Source organism: Sceloporus occidentalis, unplaced genomic scaffold (genome assembly GCF_023333645.1).
Source record: "Sceloporus occidentalis isolate IW3139 unplaced genomic scaffold, rSceOcc1.0.p SCAF_6, whole genome shotgun sequence".
Classification (NCBI taxonomy): domain Eukaryota; kingdom Metazoa; phylum Chordata; class Lepidosauria; order Squamata; family Phrynosomatidae; genus Sceloporus; species Sceloporus occidentalis.
The window spans coordinates 123,967,335-123,987,056 of NW_028316986.1; the positions used below are offsets into that span (position 1 = coordinate 123,967,335).

General features: G+C 40.9%; 1 protein-coding gene across 1 annotated transcript in view; it reads left to right on the top strand.

Moving 5' to 3' along the window:
* Window positions 1-19,722, top strand: part of HTR1B (5-hydroxytryptamine receptor 1B) — a 74,976-nt gene that overhangs the window by 22,009 nt on the left and 33,245 nt on the right. The window lies entirely within an intron of this gene.

Sequence of the window (19,722 nt, forward strand, 5' to 3'; positions counted from 1 at the left end):
TTTGGAACTGATCCTAACCAACAGGGATGACCTAGTTAATGGAGTGCAAGTGGTAGGATCCTTAGGTGGGAGTGATCATGCACTCCTGGAGTTTGTTATACAATGGAAAGGAGAAGGCAGCCATAGTCAGACACACATCCTAGACTTTAGGAAAGCCGATTTTAGTAAACTTAAAGAAATACTGGGGGTGATCCCATGATCAGCAATACCAAAAGAGAAGGCAGTTCAAGACAGATGGGAGTTTCTTAAAAGGGAGATACTGAAGGCACAATTTCAAACAATTCTAGTTAGGAATTAAAATGGGAGATGTCTCAAGAAGCCAGGATGGATGACTAAAGAACTTTCAACTGAGCTAAGTTTTAAACGGGACATGTATAAGAAATGGGAAAATGGGGAAATCACCAAAGAGGAATTCAAACAAATAGTGAGCCTGTGTAGGGGTAAAGTCAGAAAAGCCAAAGCACAGAATGAACTCAGGCTTGCTAGAGAGGTTAAGAACAACAAAAAGGGCTTTTTTGGATATGTCTCCAGCAAAAGGAAGAAGGAAATGGTAGGATCACTGCGTGCAGAAGATGGCAAAATGCTAACGGGACAGTGAAAAGGCAGAATTACTCGACACCTTTTTTGCTCCAGTCTTCTTAAAAAAGGCAAAGGGGGCTCGACCTGAGGATAATGGAGCAGAGGACAGAATAGGGGAATTTCAGCACAGAATAAGTAAAGAGATAGTAGAGGAATACCTGTTTAACCTAAACAAATATAAGTCTCCATGACCAGATGAATTACATCCAAGGGTATTAAAAGAATTGGCAAATATAATATCGGAACCATTGGCACAACAGTCTTTGAGAACTCCTGGAGAACAGGAGAAGTCCCAGCAGACTGGAGGAGGGCAAACGTTGTCCCTATCTTCAAAAAAAAAAAAAAAAGGGGGGGGGGAGAGGATCCAAACAATTATCGTCCAGTTAGTTTGACATCTATACCAGGAAAGATTCTAGAGCAGATCATTAAACAGAGAATCTGTGAACATCTAGAAAGCAATGCCATAATCACAAAAAGTCAACATGGGTTTCAGAGAAATAAGTCATGGTAGACAAACCTGATCTCTTTTTTTGATAAAATTATCAGCTTGTTAGATGAAGGGAATGCTGTGGATATAGTATATCTTGATTTCAATAAAGCTTTTGACAAAGTTCCCCATGATATTGTTGTAAAATGTGGGCTAGACAAGACAACTGTTACATGGATTTGAAATTGGAACAGTATTGGAATAAGACTGTGGGAAGAGGAGAATGAAAAGAAGGTAGAAGGAATGTATGGGAAAGGGAAGGAAGGAGGGAAAGGTATATAGATACAGATAAGGAGAGAGAGGAAATAGGTTGGAAGTGATAGATGGGAAAAGAGGGGGGATGGGGGGAAATTAGGGGGAGGAGAACAGGTAAAGGGAGAGGGAAAGGGGGAAAAGGAAATTAAGGTGATATCTAATGTAGTAGAGAAGGAAGAGGAAGAAATGCTAAGGTAAAGTAACAGAAATTTGTTTGACTTTTGAAGGGTATGTAATTATGGGATATGCTTTACCTTGCCTACATAAATGTAATCGTATGTATTGAACACAAATAAATAAAGAATTAAAAGCAAAAAAAAAAAAAAAAGAAATTGGTTGACCAGCCGAAACCAAAGGGGGCTCAACAATGGCTCCTCTTCATCCTAGAGAGAAGTGAGCAGTGGGGGTCCCACAGGGGTCTGTCCTGTGCCCAGTGCTATTCAACATCTTTATCAATGACTTGGAGGACAAAATTGGGGGCATACTTATCAAATTTGCAGATGACACCAAATTAGGAGGAGTAGCTAATACTCCAGAGGACAGGATCAAGATTCAAAATGACCTGAACAGACTAGAAAACTGCGCCAAAGCTAACAAAATGAAATTCAACACAGAGAAATGTAAGGTACTGCACTTAGGGCGGAAAAATGAAATACATAGATATAGGATGGGGGACACCTGTCTGAACAAGACTACATGTGAAAGGGATCTGGGAGTTCTAGTAGACCATAAGTTGAACATTAGTGAACAGTGCGATGCGGCAGCTAACAAGGCCAATGTGATTTTAGGCTGCATCAATAAAAGTATAGTGTCTAGATCAAGAGAAGTAATAGTGCCACTGTATTCTGCTTTGGTCAGGCCCCACCTGGAATATTGTGTCCAGTTCTGGACACCACAATTCAAAAAGGACATTGAGAAACTGGAGCGTGTCCAAAGGAGGGCGACTAAAATGGTGAAGGGTCTGGAAATCATGTCCTATGAGGAAAGACTCAGGGAGCTGGGGATGTTTAGCCTGGAGAAGAGAAGGTTAAGAGGTGATATTATAGCCCTGTTTAAATATTTGAAGGGATATCATGTTGAGGAGGGAGCAAGCTGGTTTTCTGCTCCTCCAGAGACTAGAACGCAGAACAATGGATGCCAGCTACAGGAAAAGAGATTCCACCTCAACATTAAGAGGAACTTCCTGACGGTAAGGGCTGTTCGACAGTGGAACAAGCTCTCTCAGAGTGTAGTGGAGTCTCCTTCCTTAGAGGTCTTCAAACACAGGCTGTTGGGAATGCTTTGATTGAGATTCCCTGCATGGCAGGGGGTTTGACTGGATGGCCCTTGCGGTCTCTTCCAACTCTACGATTCTATGATTCTATATGAAATAGTACACTTATCAGAAAGTAAACCAAATGTAGATTGTGACATTTTCAACCCCTGCAAGAAACATAGTTTATTATTTTTTAAAATCATAAAATTATGCAGAGATAAGTAAATTATGGGGAAATGGGGTTGGGGGAGAAGTGGGCAGAAACACCATTCTTCCTAGTGAAGGGAAGAAGAAATGTTGCTCCAAGCTATCTGAAAACTTTACAAAGGCAGGGAAGAAAGATGACAGAAGGCTGAACTCCTAGGAAATGGTAGTTCTTCTCTCAGTGACAAAGAGGCAAATAATTAAATCCTGACAGGGGAGCTGACAAAAACTTATTTGTAGTTGTGATAGATCATATTAAATGCCATCTCAATATGTGATTGCTAAAGTATCATGGCCACACAAGGATTTTTTTTTCTGGGGAAAGAATAGAAAGACAATAACAATAAAGGAGGCAGTGGGAGGCAGCTAGAGTCCTTCAGTGGACCTTATCAAACGTGTGTGTGTGTGGGGGGTGGTGGTTGCAGCTCAGATCCGCAGTCACTCCTGTTCTAGCAATCATAGAATCATGGAATCATAGAATCATAGAGTTGGAAGAGACCGCATGGGCCATCTAGTCCAACCCCCTGTCATGCAGGAAATCCAAATCAAAGCATTCCCGACAGATGGCCATCTAGCCTCTGCTTAAAGACCTTCAAGGAAGGAGACTCCACTACACTCCGAGGGAGTGTGTTCCACTGTCAAACAGATCTTACTGTCAGGAAGTTCTTCCTAATGTTGAGGTAGAATCTCTTTTCCTGTAGCTTGCATCAATTGTTCCGGGTCCTGTTCTCTGGAGCAGCAGAAAACAAGCTTGCTCCCTCCTCAATATGACATCCTTTCAAATATTTAAACAGGGCTATCATATCACCTCTTAACCTTCTCTTCTCCAGGCTAAACATCCCCAGCTCCCTGAGTCATTCCTCATAGGGCATGGTTTCCAGACCTTTCACCATTTTAGTCGCCCTCTTCTGGACACGCTCCAGTTTCTCAATGTCCTTTTTTAATTGTGGTGCCCAGAACTGGACACAATATTCCAGGTGGAGCCTGACCAAAGCAGAATAGAGTGGCACTATTACTTCTCTTGATCTAGACACTATACTTTTATTGATGCAACCTAAAATTGCATTGGCTTTTTTAGCTGCCGCATCACACCGTTCACTCATGTTCAACTTGTGGTCTACTTGGACTCCCAGATCCCTTTCACATGTAGTTTCATTCAGCCAGGTTTCCCCCATCCTATATCTGTGCATTTTATATTTCTGCCCTAAGTGGAGTACCTTACATTTCTCTGTGTTGAATTTCATTTTGTTAGCTTTGGCCCAGCTTTCTAGTCTATTCAGGTCATTTTGAATGTTGATCCTGTCCTCTGGAGTATTAGCTATTCCTCCTAATTTGGTGTCATTTGCAAATTTGATAAGTATGCTCCCAATTCTGTCATCCAGGTCATTGATAAAGATGTTGAATAACACTGGGCCCAGGACAGAGCCCTGTGGAACCCCACTCGTCACTTCCCTCCAGGATGAAAAGGAGCCATTGTTGAGCACCCTTTGGGTTCGGCCAATCAACCAGTTACAAATCCATGTAACAGTTACTTTGTCTAGCCCACATTTTACAAGCTTGTTTGCAAGAATGTCATGGGAAACCTTGTCAAAGGCCTTACTGAAATAGCTTGCTGGGGGTCCCTGTGGCCAGGATCGGGATGCAGGAGAAGGCAGGGCATGATGGGATAGCTCACTGGGGGTTACTGGGACCAGGATCAGGATGCAGGAGAAGGCAGGGGATGATGGGATAGCTCGCTGGGGGTCCCTAGGGCCAGGATCGGGATGCAGGAGAAGGCAGGGCATGATGGGATAGCTCGCTGGGGGTCCCTGGGGCCAGGATCGGGATGCAGGAGAAGGCAGGGGATGATGGGATAGCTTGCTGGGGCCAGGATCAGGATGCAGGAGAAGGCAGGGGATGATGGGATAGCTCGCTGGGGGTCCCTGGGGCCAGGATCGGGATGCAGGAAAAGGCAGGGGATGATGGGATAGCTCACTGGGGCCAGGATCAGGATGCAGGAGAAGGCAAGGGATGATGGGATAGCTCACTGGAGGTCACTGGGGCCAGCACTGGGATGCAGGAGAAGGCAGGGGATGATGGGAATGATGGGATGGGTTGCAGGGTGGCAGAGGGGGGTGAGATGGGGTGAATGACAGAGCAGGACGCAGGAGGCCAAGGGGGGGTGACATTGGAGTGGTTTTCCACACCAGACCAATTGAAGTGAGCCTGGAAGCGAATTCTGTGAAGTCACTTTTTTTTCCGGTTTTACCAAAATGTGGGGTCACTTTGGAATCACTGCGGAAGCACCTCGCAAGGAGCTCCCATAGAAAGGAATGGCATCTGATAACACATTCACATTCTGACGTGAATGTGCATCGTTGGAAGGGCAGTCACGTCGGAACTGACCTGCAAAAGCTCTAAAAATCTTGTGGTAAACCTCAGTGATAACACAAATGCAGGAAAGTTAAACAGATCACTGTAGTGAAATGATGACACTGTACTTGTTTAGAGTGCTGCAGCACTTTGATGGCAAAAAAACAGCCTTGAATTAATGGGAAAACAAGGACTTGGTACAGCAGTAGATACAAAGAGTGAATGGAGCACATGCAGTGTTATTCTGACCATGCTGTCTATTAAAACAGAATTCCAGAATATTAGGATTTGTAGGTTTGGGGTAAATATGTGCAAACACTATCCATTTTATAATGGAAAGGGCCTGGCTTTATTTGAGAGTGGTGTGTGTGAGAGAGAGAATTTCAGTCCTTGGCACCTTCCTTTGAAGGTAAAATTCATGACGTCAGTAATGTTTGTTTCCCACTTCTTATCACAAAGTAACCATAGCTGGCACAGCTAGTAGGTGAGTTTTGTAGATTCGAGAAGATTGCTCCTAGGTGATATTCCTTCCAAGAAATTATTCCCTGGAAAGGGAAGATGATTCAGTGTAAACTCATTGCATGTTAGCAGCAGTTGTGATTCAAACAGTTCTCTCGTCTTTAGTTGCTTGAGTGTAGGAGACATAAGAAACATACTTACAGGGGCAAAAGAAAAACAGTGGATGAGAATCTCTTTAAAAGGACAGCAATTTTGCTTCTGTCCCAGAAGGCATTTGTCTGGTAGCAACCACTGGATGTGTCTCTGTAGGAAAAAGCTTCTCAAAGCCCCTCCCAAGTAGAGGAATCTTCCAAGAAGAGGAAGGCTGGAGAGTGGAGGAAGTTGCTACAGGAACCATCTTTCTTGTCCTGTCTCTCCTGGAGGCGGTGTATGCTGAAGACTTCATTCACTGAGGCTGCATCTACACTGCAGAATTAATGCAATTTGACACCGCTTTAAGTGCCGTGGCTTAATGTTATGGAATTCTGGGATCTACAGTTTTGTGAGCTATTTAGTCTTCTCTCTGTTGGAAAGCTCTGGTGTTATAAGCTACAAATTCCAGGATTCCATAGGATGGAGTCATGACAATTTAAGTGGTGTCAAACTGCATTAATTCTGCAGTTTGGCAGCAGCCTAAGTCTTTTAAGGCAAGACATTTTAGGAACAGTATAGCCATTTAATGATGAAGGCATTTCAAAATGAAAATTTACAGCTACATTCTTTTCAGCATCAGAGCTGTTGTTTTTGCTCCTTCTAAAACAAATAATCCATTGCCTTGGAGTGGAGGTGATGCAACAATAACCACCAGCATCAACACTGGAAATAAAAGTCCACAACTTTATTAACAAGAACAGCTGAAAGTAGGGTTGGCCTAAAAATGCATGAGGTCTGGATTTGTCATCAATCAATCCACGATTGATCGGTGAACCCATTTGCTTGGTTACGGCCAAGCTTCGGGATGACCAAAGTGGATAACTGGTTAATTGCCCATCTGCCTCTCTGTTAACCGGTTGGTCGCATCTTCACATCTTCGCCCATTGTCACCAGGGGACGCTGCCCCCGAAATGACAGCACTGCAAACTCCAGCACCCCCTGGTCCCCGTAGGATTCCCGATCCAATGCTATGCAGCACTGGAAACCACGCCCACCAGATCCAAGGCCTATGCTACCACCCCAAGAAGTACCTATTTTATCATCTATCCAGATCAAGGGATTACAGTGAAACATTTGAAAATTCCCATGATGTTTTCTTATGTTCAAGAGAATACTCAGAGTTTCTAGATACTTGCTGGGTCAGCCATGATTGGCCCCAAAGTACATTACTGTTATTGTACAGGATATTAAATGATAAAAAGGGGAGTCTTTCTGTTTCATGTTTTGCAGAACGAGTGTCTACACATATATTTGATAAATAATTTTTATCTTTTCCAACCTGACACTTCACAATTCTAATATCACACCAAGGGGCACAGGTGAATTTCAGGGTTCAAAAGAAGGAGTTCTCCATCTGGCATGTACCAATGTCAGTAAGAATAAAGACTCCTACCCTTCATTGGCCTGTTTTTATGGTGGGAAGCTGGCTGTGCATGTCACATAGTCCAAACTGTTGTTTCATATCTCACAGAAACAGATGAGTTCATAGTGGACTAAAGTGTAGACAGACTGTAGGTACTGGTGATGCAGCACAGTCACTCATGTTCAGATCTCAATATATTTGGCCTGTGGTATTGTCTTACTCTGATGGAGAATGCACAGTGCAAAAAGTACAATAGCCAAATGAACAAGCAGTGTCCCATAAAATACAGTCTAGTTATGAGGCGCCATAAACCAAAGCAGAGCCCAAGTAGGAGTAGCAAGATATAAGAGTCAAGAAACAGTCCAAGGTCATAAATCACAGGGGTTGAATCTCATGCTAGACACAGTCTGAGAGAGCAAACCAAATGGGGAAAGGCCCTGCCCTGACTTATAAAGCCAGCCAATTCAGCCCCACCTAGTTTGTGAACCGCATTTCAAGAAGGCGTTTCCCAGCTGTGTGCACATAGATTCTCACTTCACCTGTAGGGGAGGGACTGATTTAGTTACAAAAGCCAAAGCCTTCACCTTTTCTGAGGACTTCTATCTATCTTTCCTACCTCCTCCTCCTCTGGAAAACTCAAATGGCTGCCAGACTGAGCTGAAGGAGGGCATGGCTGTGGTAGGAATGTCTTCTGAAGCTGAACCCTTGGGGGGGGGGGATGTCAAGTAAGGGCATCCTTTTGAGATTGGGTACCTAAGAGAAGGTATTTGGCAAGGGCTAAAAATTCATGCCTCTCCAGCTGTTTTTGGACTACATCTCCACTTGATGTAGTCAGCATAACTAGTGGTGAGGGTTGATGGAAGTTACAGTCTGAAAACATTGGTAGCTCTACATTTTCCTCATCCCAGCTTATAGCATTCTGATTGTGTACATGCAGGTGTTCTTCCTTCCAGTGAAGCCATGCTTCAATAGCTGCTGGTTTTTTCTATGTTGGTGGGGGGCAATGGATTTTAGTCTGAATTTTAAAACACGTCTACAAGCTGCTGAAGCCATCTGAGGATTGGGTTCTGCATGTCTGATAACTCCTATAAAATTCAGGCTAACCTCAGAGCAGATTCAGCTGATATGAAAGCTACTGGTCACTGTTGACATACTGACACTAGCAGAAAAGAGCAATAACTCGTTGGTTGTCCTTTAAACAGTATAGGTCTGAGTTTGCTGCCATATTTTTAGTGATGCACAAGACTGGGAAAATATTGGGCAAGACTGGAAAGTGAGGAATAGCCAAGGGGTTGTTTCTTTTGCTCCCTGCTGGTAGAAGGAACATTTCTCTCTCTGTCTCCTAGGGGAACTTTTAGGCAGTGATTCAAACATTCCATACTCCATTTATGCCAGAGATAAGGAAATGCCAGTCACTCTGTCCTTATCTGACACATTGTCCAAGATGGATTCTAGCCTTTGCCAGAAGAACTCTGTTTTTTACCATTTTGCTTTCACAAAGAATGTGCACAAAGGCAGCCAAAAGCATCAGCACAAACAGAAAAGTGCAGTGTAGCATCATTCTAAATGAAAACCGAGAGACAAAAGAACCTGAGAAGCAATATGGGGTAGCTGATAATGCTTCAGCTGGGTTCAGACATAAAACCTGCAGGAAAGTGAATACCTCAGAAATGTAGCCTACTTCACTGAGTTGTTATGAAGGTAAAATGACATATTATTGTTGTGGTGTACCTCAAGTCATTTCCAGTTTATGGTGACTTTAATCTTAACCAATAACAGGGGTTTTCTGGTAAGATTTGTTCCACGGTGGGATGGAGATTACCATTGCATTCCTCTGGGACTGAGAGAGTGTACTTGCCCAGGGTCACCCAGTGGGTTTCCATGGCCAATCAGGGAGTCAAGCCCTGGTCCCCAGAGTCCTAGTCCAACAATGGAATCACTACACGAAACTCGCTCTCAAAATGAGATACCCACCTTGAATTCTTTGAAAATGTGAGTGGTAAAAAATCTCAGGGGAGCAGTGCTTATTGGAGTTTGGTTTCCTTAAGAAGGTAACAACACAAAGGCTGCCATCACAGGAATGCACACCTATAGATTCATACATGCATGCGTACTCACAGAGTTGGAAGTAACTGCTACTGAGTTCACTGAGTTCACACTACCTGATGGTAGCCTCAGATGTAGACAAGGCTTTACTGTGTAACTTGTTCTAACAGGCTGGATTTTGAAGCCAACTCCAACATATTTCTGAATACTGGAAGAGGAGGAACAATGCAGAAATAGAATCAGGTATGCCTCCCATCTGCACTTCTATTTTTTTGATGGGCTTTGGCAGAACTATGTAGGAAAGGGCTTCAGTCTATGCCTATTTGAAATTCATTTATGACACTGCAAAAGAAGACACAAGGGGAAAGCAATTGGCTCACAGACCTTTTGTCTGGCAGCCCTGGCTTTGGTGGATTGAGCCAACTAACACCACATGTACAATACAATTTATAATGTGGTCTTGGCATTAGATTCAGCTCCCATAATAGATGTTTGGCCATTAAATATATTTTGAAAAGTCTACCTTTGCAGTTGCCTGCACTAGATGATTCTCACTCTGTACAAAGAAAGGCTTCTCCAAATAGGTTTACCTTACCAGGAGCAAATTAGAAACCTAGACCCCAGGTCATCATCTTTTTATGGCTTAGTTCTGGATGACTCACAGTAATCATTCTATTCTGCAAATTATGTGAAAGGAGTCTCTTATTGCACAATATTATACATGGGGGCTTACTTTCAAGAAAGAGTGCACAGGTCTGCAGCCTTAGCCTATGATGAATGGCTTGTGATGTGCTGGTTTTAGAAAATTAAAATAGTGCCATTGTCACATAAAATATACTTTTGAATCAAAATTGGGTTTTCATCTGGATTACAGGCATACTGGTAGTAAATTTTTAGGCTTTACCATTAAATTGTTTCTTTAAAATTCTGCCTCTGGCTTTTAAAAAATACATGTAATCTGTTGTTCTTTAGGTTTCACCCTCATGTCTTGGGTATCTATAACTTAAGTAGCTGAGCATGGGATACAAGCATCAATTACAGGCTAGGCAACATGCATACAAATGCTGTCACATGGACACCCTCTTTCCCAAACTATAACCTGGGCCAAGGAACATTTTGAACTGTCAAAGAACAAACGATATCTGACAGATTTAATGTTGTGTTAGCATTACTTTTAATGACATTTGCTCTGATTTCTTAGAGCTCCATCAATCGTGCTTTTTAAATACCTCTTGTAGCTTTCCTCCCCTTTTAAAAAAGAATCTTAAAGTTGGAAGGGACTGCAAGGGCCATCGTACAGCCTGCTGTCATGTAGGAATACCCAGTTAAAGCACTCCTGAATCCAAATTTTGTTTAAAGACTCAATTCCAGGCAGCCTATTCCACTGTTAAATGCCTTGTATAATAAAGAGGTTCTTCCTAATGTCTAGATGGACTCTCTTCCTTGTCCTTTGAATCTAACGGTTCATGTTCTAGTCAGCAGGAAGCAATCCTGCTCCATGATCTCCATGACATCCATTCAGATATTTAAAGATGGCTATCATGTCATCCCTTAGTCTTCTCTTCCCTAAGTTAAACATACTCAGCTCCTTAAGTCATTCTTCATAAGGCTTGGTTTCCATATCTTTCATCATCTTGGTTACTCTTTGCACACTTTTCAGCTTGTCATACAGACAGGCCAAAATAAAGCTGCTTTGGGTCACTTTGGAGGTATGCTGTTTATTTGACACAGCCATCTTAAGAAGCCAGAAGCTGCGCCAAAGCTGCGCTCCAGTCTTTAGGACTGGACCATGGCTTTGGTGTGCCTTCTGAACTCTTAGGATGCATGCAACATTTAAACAGCATACCTCCAAAGTTACCCGAAGCAGTTTTATTTTGGCCTGTCTGTACAGGCTCAATATCTTTTGTGAACTGTGGTATGTAGAACTGGACACGGTATTCCAGAATAGGTCTGACCAAACCAGAATAGAGTGACACTACTACTTCCCTTGATCTGGACGGTACGCTCCTATTTGTGCATCCTAGAACTGCATTGGCTTTTTGGCCATTGAGTCACATTTTTAACTCTTGTTTAGCTTGTAATCTGCTAAAATCACTAGATCCTTTTCACATGTGTTTTCAAGCCATTTTGTGCATTTCATTTTTCTTGCCTAGATGCAGTATATTTATCCTTGCTAAAATTCGTTTTCTTTGTTTTGGCCCAGTTCTCCAATCTGTCAAGGTCATTTTAAATTTTAATCCTGTCCTCTGGAGTATTCACTAAACCCTAATTTGATATCCTCTGCAAATTGGTTAAGATTGCCTTCTATTCCATCATCTAAGTCATTTTTAAAGATTTTGAACACCACTGGACCTCTCTTTTTTTCTTTCAGTTGTACTTTCCCTCCTTTCCTTCATGCCTGCTTGTTTTGGATTCTTCAGAAGGAGGGCTTGAAGGTGAGTCAACACATGATCTGATGACAAGAGGTTTGAGTGGTAGGGTTTGGGCAGAGGTGAGAAGGTAGAACTGTAGCAAGAAAACTCAATGGGGCTTGATACTATCTAGCCATGCATAGAAGGGATGGAGAACATGCAGTTTTCCAGATTTATTTGTCTGTAATATCCACCAGCCCTAGCCAGCTAACAGTGAAGTATCATAGTGGTATCATGTGAGTTATAGTCCAACTACATCTGGAAGGCCACCCATTCCCTCTCTCTGATATGTAGGGATTGCACTGTTAGTACTTCGTATCAGATAGATGGGAGGAGATCAGAAGTATGTACCCTGTGTGCCTTCAACCCAGGCTATCTGAAAAACTTGATCCTTCCATGAAAGCCTGCTTGAGGAGATTTATATAAATATCTTTGGGGGGAGGCCCATATTTTAGTCCTGTCACCCTCCGAGGCACCTCTGATGGGAAATATAGGAAAGGATCTTGCCAGTGGTTGTTTTCTAGCTCTGTAACTCCTTTCCTAGGGAGAACAGATTTATCTCTTTACTGTTCTTGCAGCAACTAGGTAAACTTGTTTTTCTTCCTAGTAGCCTTGGAAAACTGTCTGTTTTTGAGGATTAAGCTTTTAATAGTTTACAATACTATTCTTGCCTTTGTAATGGATATGTTTTCTTTAATTCTATGGGTAATTCACTTACATTGTAACAATATTTTTGCATGTTTTTTCCTAGATGTATCTTTAAAAACCTATATCTGTTTTAATTTTTATAAGCCACCTTGAGCCCCAGCTTCAGGATAAAGATGGGAAATAAAATAAAATAATATATAGATTAAACCTAGGAAGACCTGACTAGCCTCCCCAAGTATCCTATAGGGTTGCCTGCTGGGAGAATTTGTGGGAGGGTACTGCAAATACAATGCAGTACTCAGAATGCTACCACCACTGAATTTAGGGAGGCTTAATTATAGGTAAATAGGTAGAGCAGTGGTGGGAAACATGAATTGATCTATCTTTGGTTGTGCTCTTGAGCCAGCAAGATCTCCTTATGTTGTCACAGATCTCCTGATGTGGCATGGGTAGTTTCTTGCATTGGGAGTATCTTCTCAGCTACATGCCTAAAACCAGAGGGCTTTTTTCATCTGCCACTCCCATACTATGGATTGGCTTGTCAGAAGAGATCTGTAACATCACCAATCTTGACAGCTTTAAAAAGACGGATCTCATCTGACAAGTTTTCCCTGACTAGTTTACTTGGCCCCCACAATAAGGACCCCCATATAGAATACCCAGAATACCCATTGTCTTGTTGTTTTTTGTTATTTTTATTATTTTATTATTGGATAAAATAAAAAAAATTATTATTGTGACTGTTAATTGGGAATTTTAAGAGTTATGTGGGAGGGAAGGATAATGGATTTTATTCTGTATTATATATATTTTACCTATGCTGTAAACTGCCTCAATCAAACTGGAGAGGCGGGATATAAATAAAATTATTATTATTATTATTATTATTATTATTATCCCTTTTGATATCAACTTGATATTGAAAAGAGGAGGGTACGGAGGGAAGCTAGACTTTGGGGTAAAAATGCAACAAAGATTCCTCTTAAAATCAATATAATAAATAAAGAACACAGTTAACTTTTTTTTGGTGCAATGAGTTTCTAGTTATTTTCAAAAGTTACTTTTGAGAAGCATTTTGGCAGGAAGCTTCCAGGTTTTTAAGCCATTTTCTTATCAATCCCAAGGTATTTTTCCCTTCAAAAAAGTAACAGAACAAGTAAATCAACATGTTAACTTTTCATAATTGTAATAAACAACATGAACTCATCCCTTTTTAATCACTGTAATGTGTAATAGAATGAAAGGGGATGTCCTTTGTTGCTATCTTCATCACTGTCATCATCTAATGCTATTCTCAGAAGTCCTTAGCATAGCATAAGTCAGGGGTAGGCAATCTTTTTGAGCCGGGGGCTGGGTTGCTGTCCCTCAGACAACTGGGGGGCCGAAGCCAAAAAATAAATAATTAAATATTTTTTTAAAAAAATTAAACATATAAATAAACCAGGACAAATGTAGGACAAAATTTTCAAATGGAAGACACTTTTTTTAAAAAAAAATGGAGGACATGCAAAAAAATTTGCTGATTTTTAAAAAAATGTTAATATAAATGCATGTTTCTGAGGCTTCTATAGACAATTGCCCCCCAAAGGCCCCGGCAGCAATCGGCGGCAGGATCGGGCTGGGGCCGGTCCCAAGGCCTCGCTGGGCTGCATCCAGCCCGCGGGCCGCAGGTTGCCTACCCCTGGCGTAAGTGAAGGCTGCCCTTACACTTTCAATATCTTTTGCTACACAAATTTCCATTGCCAGGAAAGAAATGATTAGCGTGATCAGAGGTAATGGTGCTGATAATCTTTTTATAATATCATGCAACCAGTGCTAAAGCAGATCACAAAAATAGGTGCTGCCAGAAGCCCCCTACCTCACCCCACCCCTGAAGCACCTTTTGTGATGAAAATCTTAAAATGTGCCTAATTTAAAGCTTAGTGATTATGTAAGAAGAATGAGTTCAGTGAAACTGAATTCTTGAAATTTGCCTTAGAACTCCAGTCCTGAACATGTATAAATTGGAGCAGTTCTGAATGTATATATGTTTTATTAACTAGTTGTTGGATTCAGTGAGGACTTTAATAGATATTGCTCCAAGTGTGATGTTACAGCTTCATTTAGAGATCTTGAGGGAATACATTATTCTTCCTGAGTATACTTTTATTTTGCAGAAAGCAAAGATAATTTTATTGCCCATAAGGGGGGAAAGTCCCCAAATCTACACTCATGTAATATCTTTGTTAGGTCAAGTGAAAGAGCATGAAAATTCCGGCTAGTTTCCAAGATCGCAGCAAGGTATAACAAAACATGACTTGATTTTGAATGTAAGATAATATCTGCATGATATCCAGAGACAGAATAGGGCAGGAAGGAAGGGCCGGCAGCAAGGCAAATGAGGTTCCAGCCAGCTTCCGAGGCACCTCTGGTGGGAAATATAGGAAAGGATCTTGCCAGTGGCTGTTTCCTAGCTCTGTAACTCCTGTGATAGTTTTATCTTTCAGGGCATCTGGAGGGATCATTTTTTCTCCAAAGTACAGAAATTGTTCTGATACATCCATAACAATTGCAATGCTGTTCTTTGTTTGTCACTTTTGTCTGTTATGTAAGTGAAGATCTTGGTTTGGTGAGTAAAAGTGGAATTATCTGGGGTTCTATAACTGCGTATGCAAGTTAAGCTGTCAATAGAATATTATTTTGCTCTCTGAAATGAGTCCCTTTCCCTAATATGAAGGGATAGAACTTGTGCTGTGAATGAGACAATATTTTTTCCCAGCCAATAGGGCAAGATCATTTATCTAAGCATATTTTAGCGTGCATAGTTAAAACACAAGAGAACTGATTGCAGCATTTTTATCTCTCTGAATCTCAGCAGGAGGGATTCCATCTTAACAGAATGGAAAAGAATGGAGGAGAATGGGGGAAAATTACCCTTGGCTTGTTTCTGACTGGGCTCCTGAGGCCAAATCAATTAGTGACAGCCAGGGTAGCGCATAATGACAGTATCGTGGTGTCACTAGCAAGCATCAATATGCAGATTAAAGCAAAGGAGCAATACAGAAATACCAATACAGAAAAACAAGGAAATTAACAAGGATAAGGCGGTTGAGGAATATGCCACAGCTGTAAACACTTCTCCAAACTGGAGCCATACATAGGCATCTTTATCCCAGTCTTGGCCAAGGTGATGTGACCTACTAAGTTACAAGCTTCACTTTGACCCTGGGAGGTAGTTGGCATCTGACAATTGTAGACCACCCACTCCTTTCTGCAAAACCTGGATTGTTTTTTTAAAAAAATTAATCAAGTCCTGCTAGGCAATATTTGACTTGGTGACTTGCACACTGTTTGGGACATGTCCCATGTTTTAATTTTTGTATGGCATCAAGATACTGTGGAAGGGGATTGGATATTTCTGATGGATTCCAGTGCAGTGATCTATGGAACTGAGCATCATGAAAGGTCTTTTAAGGAAAGATGCATAATGGGCAAATCATGCATCACAAACATAAAATATTCATATATAAAGCATCAAGAAAATTACACATTTTAGAATCAACTTTGTGCTGTATCTGCGAACTGCAAAGACAATCTAACAAGGAGATATGAAGGAGACATGATATTTTCAACTTTTAAAAATTGGTAGAATATGGTAGGATGAGAATTTTTAGAATATGGTAGAACCAGAAGATGCATGCACATCAGTCAGTACAGCTTCTCCTATTTTGCAGCCTGTACTATTTCAGTGCATGAGTCTTTTCATCCCATGAGATGATCCTAATGAAAATTTACTTCCTCTTCCAAGCTGCAATTTGACAATACCCATTTGGTGTCAGTGGCAGCTCTCATGCCAAATAGCAGCTTCAAGGGAGACTTTAAACAAAAGCGGTTAACTTCCAGGGAGCCACAATAACCCCCATGGATCTCAGAGGACTATGCCTTCTTTTCATCCCCACATACCCCCACCACCATTTTTTTTTTAAAAAGGTTGCTACATTAAAAACAACAATCCTAAATGGCCAATAGTACTCTTGGAAACCTGAAGTGATGTGATTGTAAATTTACAGCGCTTTATAAATAAAGGTTAATAATAATAATAATAATAATAATAATTGGACATTCAACCCCATTTTTGCCCTTATCTCATCCGATTCACATCTATTTGGGTCCTTTTTCAAAACCAGGAGTAGCTGGATACATACTTCTGGCTTTAAAAAAAAGGCATGTAAGGGCCCTTAACAGACCTGAAGAGAAATGGCCAGGATTGGGTGGTGTAATTGGTCCACTTTTGGTGAATATGTTTTCCCCAATAGTGAAAAAAAAATTGGAGAACAAGTGCAGTACAGGAACTCTTAGGGTGGGCCATGAAAATGGCCTTGGGGTCTGCAAACAGTGAACAGGCCCCATGTTGCCCACCTTGTATTCAGAATATGGCAGAGGGAAATTTTAACTCCCTCATTCATGGTCCTGGAATCGGCCTTCTAGTCTTGTCTTTAAAAAAATAAAAAATAAAAAATCACATAGCTCTGATACATTTAATATCATGTGTTGTCTTCTTATTTTTTAAAAAACAGAAAATGTAAATAGATGTAAATTTAAATTATCATCTTTTTTAAGTTTGGAGACAAAAGCCAACTCTATTGAAGAATACTCTAATGTCCTTAATGTGTGTGTGTGTGTTACAATAGTCAATTTTTGTTTGATGTGGATGTGCATAGAACAGAAAAGTACAAAATTCATTAGGGAACCAGACACAGAAATAATTATACTTACAAATCACAAAACATTCTTAAAGCTCACACTTTTTACAAATCTGCTTGTATATCCTGAAAAAATGTAAGCACTAGTTATGATTAACATAAAATAAGGGAAAGATCTTCCTGGAGTTAAACACCCTCAAAATAATAAAGAACTTACTGAAATCACTGCCGATTTTCAGTGGTACCCATGTGCAAAGCACTTTCAGGGTTATGCTAGGTGCTCATGCATTATAACTATTTGTTTTTACATTGTATAGGCCCTTGGAGACAAGTACCCTGGCTTACTGGCTCCCTAAATGGAGCTAGTAATTCTTTTTCAATATGAAGCACAATGCTATAATGTTTTCACAATGTGAATATTTCACCTCTTGAGTTAAGTGCTCAAGCTTGATGTTCCATCCATCTTGTTGAGCACACACAATCCGGTGACAGTATGTCGTCTTCCAAATTGATGTTCTTGAATTTTTATGGTGAGTGACACATAATGTAGACCAGCTTAGGATTTATTCATCTTTCTAAAACAGGCCCTTTGCCAATTTTTTTCAAGTGTCCATTCTATGTGTGAGTATCCACAAATAGCATGAAAATGCCCTTTTTTATTCTTCTCTTTCAGTGGTACCTTCCTCTTCTATATCTCAAATCCTCCAGGCATAATATTTCTTTCGCATATCTCCCTTCTCATGATCTGTGGTGCTTCCATTATGCCACAGAATTTATTAATTATAAAAAATAAGGAGAAGTGGACATCTGATAGAAGATTAACAGATGATGGCCTAGAAAAAGTTTTATAGAGAATGGGGGGGGGGGGGGGAGGGTTCAAGGAAAATTTCAGTGGCAAAATGGAGGCAATGTCATCGACAAGATATATATTGCAAGAGAGTATTTTAAAAGATTTGTACTCTGTGTATGTCCCAGTTGTGCTCTAAATAATATCAGCTTCTACTGGCATAGTAAGACTATCTTGTAGACCCTCACAAGGCTACCTGATCTGATGTTCCTCTGAAGCCAAATCTGAGTTCAGAAACCTAAATCTTCATGCTTCCCATATTTAGAAATCATGAAAACAACTATAACTCTCTCTCTGTCACATACACACACACACACTTGTTTGAACTAGATGAAATTTGCAGATATAGGACCATCTTAATAGGGGATTATGCTTGCCAGTTTTCAAGCAAACAGATGCATAGCATTTCATGCTATGTGCTTTTGTTGTTGCTGTTGTTGTTATTCACCCTTGAATCTATCTTGACCCATGGCGACCTTGTAGATGAGATATCTCCAAGAATCCCTATTCTCCACTTCTCTACTCAGGTCCTGCAAATCCATATCCATGAGTCCATCCATCTAGCATGTGGCCTTCCTCTCTTTCTGCTTCCCTCCATCTTTCCTGACATTATTGTTTTTGCTAGTGAGTCGTACCTTCTCATAATGTGGCCAAAGTACAATAGTCTCAGTCTAATCATCTTGGCTTCCAGAGAGAATTCTGGTTTGATCTGCTCTAGGACCCATTTGTTTGACTTCTTGGCTGTGCATAGTAACCTCAGCACTCTTCTCCAGCACTACATCTCAAATGAATGGATTTTCTTCCTATCATCTTTCTTAACTGTCCAGCTCTCACATAGTATACATGGTCATAGGGACCAGCAAACAATTGCATCCAGTGGTAGCTTGTACCTGGGAAGGGCTTCAGACTTGGGGAAAGTAAGGCATCGGTGGTTCGTTCACACTATGTACACAATTACAGTTGGCCCTCGCCTTATGCGGGGGATCCGTTCTGGACCCCCCCCCTGTGTAAGGCGAATTCCGCCTATGCTCAAGCCCTGGTATCAGATTTCTAAAAGGGGGGGACAGAGCACCTATCTTCCCTCTGTAGTGGACCCTTGGTATCCACTGGACTTTAGTTACAGGATCCCCTGTGGATGCCAAAATTTGTGGATGCCCAAGTCCCATTATATAAAATGGGGGGGGGGGGGATAAAATGGTGTTCCTTATCTATAATGGCAAAATCAAGGTTTGCTTTTTGAATTGTTTTTTTAAAAAAATATTTTCAAGCTGTGGATGCTTGAATCCATGAATACAGAATCTGTGAAAATGGGGAAGTATCATTAGATACTTGGTGGAAAAGAATTTGGGTTTTCTGGTTCTTAGAGAAATTGTCAGGTAATATGAGAACAAATAAGAGACAGATTAGCTATGACACGTTTGTAGAAAAATAGTATCTTTTATTGAATTTGTGAACACAAGATCACAGACAGTGAGGCCACCGCTGTTTTGGTGGGATATTCTGCCTGGATTGTGATACGATGACTGATTAGTTTTCTGGAGCTTACTTGATGCCTCAGCTCCTTCATCAAAGGACATGATAAGTAGTCCTATTTATGACATATTGACTAAATTTTCTTGTTGACTGTATCCTCATTATTTTGTGTTTTTATCTTTTCTGTTAATTAATTTCATTTTTCCATGTTAATAAAAAGTTTGAAAAACATTCTCCTCACAGGTTTCAGAATTGCATTCCTCACTCTTGGGGCTTACCTCCCATTTAAGAAGTAGCAAACTAGTGGCAGCAGGATACAGTTAACATGCTGGAATGTGATAAAACGTAAAGCAAAGGGAGTGGAAGACATCATTCCTCTTTTGAAATCTGAAAGCAGTTTGTCAGCTCTGTTGATCTCAGGAGTACTCAGACATAATGAAAAGGAGGAGGAAAAGGAGCCGGAGCAGGA